The 4,888-nt window shown below is 39.7% G+C and overlaps 1 long non-coding RNA gene across 4 annotated transcripts in view; it reads left to right on the top strand.

The window, feature by feature from the left end:
- The first annotated feature begins 1,160 nt into the window (after positions 1-1,160).
- The window catches only part of LOC106876595 (uncharacterized), a 277,478-nt gene continuing 273,750 nt past the window's right edge, over positions 1,161-4,888 (top strand). For all 4 annotated transcript variants that reach the window (XR_008266471.1, XR_001410266.2, XR_001410265.2 and 1 more), the window contains exon 1: positions 1,161-1,383. This is a non-coding gene — a long non-coding RNA (uncharacterized LOC106876595). The remainder of the gene's footprint in view (positions 1,384-4,888) is intronic.

The raw sequence follows: 4,888 nt of genomic DNA, 5'->3' as shown, positions 1-4,888 counted from the left end.
ATATATATATATATATATATGTATCTATCTATTTATCTATCTATATGTGTGTGCGTATAGATAGATAGATAGATAGATAGATAGATAGACAGACAGACAGACCGACAGACATATACACATACACGCGCATAGATACATACTTGCGTGCGTATGTATACACATACATACACACACACACACACATACACATATACATGTATACGCACGTATCCAACACACATAATATCAATTTACATTGTCCCTACATATGCACGAATATACCTGAGTAACTTGCTTGTGTTGATTCTTGCAAACAGAATTTGCGTGTGTATGGATGTGTGTGTCAATAGATCTTTAAAGAAACGTTGTTTGGAGACAACATAATAAAGTGACATTTCTTTTTACAAAAACCTAGGCAATGTACAATCTCTAAACCAGACAATTAATTACTGTAAAAGTTTACTTAGGCAAACCAAAATGTCAATATTCCGATTGTAACCGCAGTATCTAAGCCGGAGGAAATGAAATGACCCGGATGTTGAGGAAAGAACTGGAAAGAAGAATGGCGGGATAAATGATGATGATTCTTCGGAAGAATTATTCGTAAGAAAAAGAAACCTATTTCTATAGCGACCAAAGAGTTAATCTAATCGCTGTATTGTGCTTATAACAATATATAAAGAGTTGGTTACGGATGAATAGCTACAGATGTTGATTCTGTGTGCGTAAATACGTATACGGATATGAACACAAAGAAAGACACGTGGACACAGACGCACGCGCGCAAGAGCACGCATGTATTTAGATGTATGTATGCAAGTATTCGTGTGCACGAGTTCAATACCCTCGCACACGGACACAGAATACAGAAGTACAGGAGTGTCTCTTATACATACATTCACACATGCGTACAGATACATACAGATATATGTGTATATTTATTTTTATACACATATACATACACACACGTATATATTAAGACTGAGAGAGAAAGAGAGAGAGAGAGGGAGAGAGAGAGAGGGAGAGAGAGAGAGAGGGAGAGAAAGAGAAAGATAAAAAAGAGCGAGAGGAAAGAGAAAGAGAGTCAGAGACTGTAATAGTGAGAAAATAATAAAAATAGACGTAAGAATGTTTATACATAAATATGCATAGGTCTATTAATATTTCTTGCAGCGATTTCAATGACGTAACATGGAATATGTACGTAATAGATACAAAGAAATTCAGAGACAATGGGTCTACTGAATTTATGAATAAACGAATATCACAAACAGATTCAATGATTGTGACACCTACACAAATGCAGTATAGATTTACGGAAACCTAAATCTGATATTGATGCGGCATTATCCGAGAGGTTGAATAACTGCAAGGCAAACATTCGGTGGCTCTGATTTTCATGGAGTAAGTTACCCAAATTCAATTTAAATGTAATGCTCACTGCAACACATGCATACAAACAAGAACATTTTTGAAAAGAAGAAAGACATGTGATGCAATAGAAAATTCATTTCAAGAAATTACGTAACTTACTTTTATTATGTTCGTTGATAAAACATGGCAAAATGATATAACTCTATTTAGAAACACATAACAGAACACATATTATAGATATCGAAATAGTCTTTTCTATTCTAGGCACAAGGCCCGAGTTTTTTGGAGAGGGCGCCAGTCGATTAGATCGATCCAGTACGCAACTGGTACTTAATTTATTGACCCAGAAAGGATAAAAGGCAAAGTCGACCTCGGCGGAATTTGAACTCAGAACGTAGATTGCTGCCTTTAATGTAATACATGTTGTTTTCTAGTCTAGGCACAAGGCCCGAGGTTTTTTGGAGAGGGCGCCAGTCGATTAGATCGACCCCAGTATGCAACTGGCACTTAATTTATTGACCCGATGAAAGGCAAAGTTGACCTCGTCGGAATTTGAACCCAGAACGTAACGGCAGATGAAATAACGCTAAGCATTTTGCCCGGCGTGCTAACGATTCTGCCAGCTCGTTACTTTTAATTTAACACATATTGTTTTCTAGTCGAGACACAAGGCCCGAGTTTTTTGTTTTCTTTTTGGAGAGGGCGTCAGTCGATTAGATCGACTCCAGTACGCAACTGGTAGTTAATTTATCGACCCCGAAAGGATAAAATGCAAAGTCGACCTCAGTGGAATTTGAAATCGGAACGTAAAGACAGACGAAATACCGCTAAGCTTTTCACCCGGTGTGATAACATTTCTGCCAGCTCGCCACCTTATAGATATCGAAATATTACAAATGTATCTCGTATCACAATATTTCACATCCATATGGCAGACTAGAGTGTTGCCGTTTTTGGATGCCATTGGTAAAGAAGCTTTCATCTTAATCGTAGTAAAACGTCATCAGCAGCAGACATGACGTCATCATCACTGAGATGCTGACCCCCAGCCAAGATATAATTTGTTTTTCCTGTAGGGGAACAGATGAGACTAATCAGGAGAATAGGGAGGGCAATCTAACAAGTTCAAAGCCAAATCACACACAACAACCATCGAAACTAAAGCTTTGTGTTCTGGAGCCTTGTCCTGATCAAAGAAGACCCATTGCGTCAGTTTTCCTGGGCGTTTGTCATTGATAGCCTTTCGTAACTGCATCAACAAGTTCGCACGATACTCTTTATTGCTGTTGCGACTCCTTTATAGATAGGCAATGGACACAACGCCTTTTCCATTCCAAATAACTGAGGCTATCACTTTCCCTGCAGATGGAACGACTTTAGCCTTCTTTGGGGTTGGTGAGGAGCGGGGTTTACAGGGTCTGGATTGTCATTTTGACTCTGGCTCAAAGTGATGAACCCAGCATCACTCATCTTCGTTTGTTAAACTACAAGGAAACCAGCTGGATCTGCCTCAAGCATTGTTAGATTTTCACATGATGTGATCAGCCTGGTGCATGTCTGATCAGATGTCAGATGTGACACCCACCAAGCAGAAACCTTCATCATGTCACCTTCATTCTGCAGTATATTCTCAACTCTCTCACGGATTATGGCTATTTGATTTATAGCCAATCGCCTGTCATCAACCACCATGTAGTGAGTATAGTCAACGTTTACCTCGGCGGTGGCATTTGCAGGAAGTCCAAACATTGGGTCAACTTCAATACCTTCCATTCCCCTCTTAAATTCAGTTGTCCACTTTTGCACTGTTGATAAATTTGTAGCGTCATCCACTAATGTAGCAATCGTGTCAGCGTAAATGTCCTTGGGGGCTAGACCCTTTTTCTGCCGGAACTTGATAACACCACGACAGTAAATTTTGTCAATTTTCAAGAGAAGTCGTTACTAGTTACATTTGATGCGGTTTTTGAACAATCAGATGTCAGTTTACGTGGAATGAAACAATGCAGTTGTCACTTAGATGCGCTGAAATGAACACATGCAAGATTCCATAGTTCTAACATCACTCCTTCCTTCATAGTCAACCTATGAACTCTTCAGTCCGCCCTCATGTGAGTGGGAAAAGCAAAGGAAGATGGCACTCGAAAAATTTGGCTGGAGTTAGATATATATTTTAATAGCAGTTTTAATAACAGGAACTGAATCAATCTCCACATAAGATAGAATGTCATATTTGAAATATCTAATGATCGCAATTTAATATCAAAAGTTAATCTGCAGACGACTTGAAAGATTTAATAATGGATGAGATTTAATAAAGGCAGTTACTGTATCTATATCAGTGTGGAGGGGCAATGACCCAGTGGTTAGGGCAGCGGACTCGCGGTCGTAGGATCGCGGTTTCGATTACCAGACCGGGCGTTGTGAGTGTTTATTGAGTGAAAACACCTAAAGTTCCACGAGGCTCCAGCAGTGGATGGTGGCGAACCCTGCTGTACTCTTTCACCACAACTTTCTCTCACTCTTTCTTCCTGTTTTTGTTGTACCTGTACCTCAAAGGGCCAGCCTCGTCACACTCTGTGTCACGCTGAATTTCGCCCGAGAACTACGTTAAAGGTACACGTGTCTGTGGAGTGCTCAGCCACTTGCACGTTAATTTCACGAGCAGGCTGTTCTGTTGATCGGATCAACTGGAACCCTCGTCGTCGTAACCGACGGAGTGCCAACAATATCTATCTCAGTAGATAATGCGATTCGCTGACAGATAATATCCCAAGAAGTTGTACCTTATACAAGAGTGTTATTTGAAATAAAGCACACTAACCGACGTATACTCAGCATAAGCTTGCAATTCAAAGTAAGTGTTTATTGTCCAAATGGTTAGTGGATAAGAGCCTTTGATCTACTGGTCTTGACCCATTTGGATCGTGAACTATTGACATATATACTTAAAATGTTATAAGTATGTGTGTGTGTGTGTGTGTGTGTGTGTGTGTGTTAATGGACTTAAGAATAAGATCTTTCCTACGCTATCTCGTGGTTTCGCGTACATCTATGTAACATGATTTTAGCAAGTGTCTCCTACTAAATCTCGGGACAACCAAATACTTACGAGTGAATTTTGTTAACAAATACTGGCTAAAATCAGAAGATGAGCCAACGGAACAGATGAGGGCAGGATTTAAAACTCCTCCGTGCACTAAATGGGTCAAACAACCAGCAGAAAGAGTAGGAGTGGTAATATGAAACCCACCACCCTGAACAAATCAGCCAAAGAAGGATAATATTTGAAAATAGAAATCGACGGTGGTGCCCCATCATGGTCGCGTAAGGCTGAAACGTATAAAGGAATAAAAGTGGGGTTGAAAATTCACAACAGCTGTTTGGGCGTTTTATTGATACATTCTTAGATCGTAACAATGCAAATACCCGACATCGCCAAATATATTTCACATATCGAAACAGATGAGACAGGAATAGAAGGTTACCAGTTCCCCAACAACCATGGAAACGATATATACAGTGATATATATAT

Source organism: Octopus bimaculoides, chromosome 2, assembly GCF_001194135.2.
Source record: "Octopus bimaculoides isolate UCB-OBI-ISO-001 chromosome 2, ASM119413v2, whole genome shotgun sequence".
NCBI lineage: Eukaryota > Metazoa > Mollusca > Cephalopoda > Octopoda > Octopodidae > Octopus > Octopus bimaculoides.
This window is presented reverse-complemented; position numbering and strand designations above follow the sequence as displayed.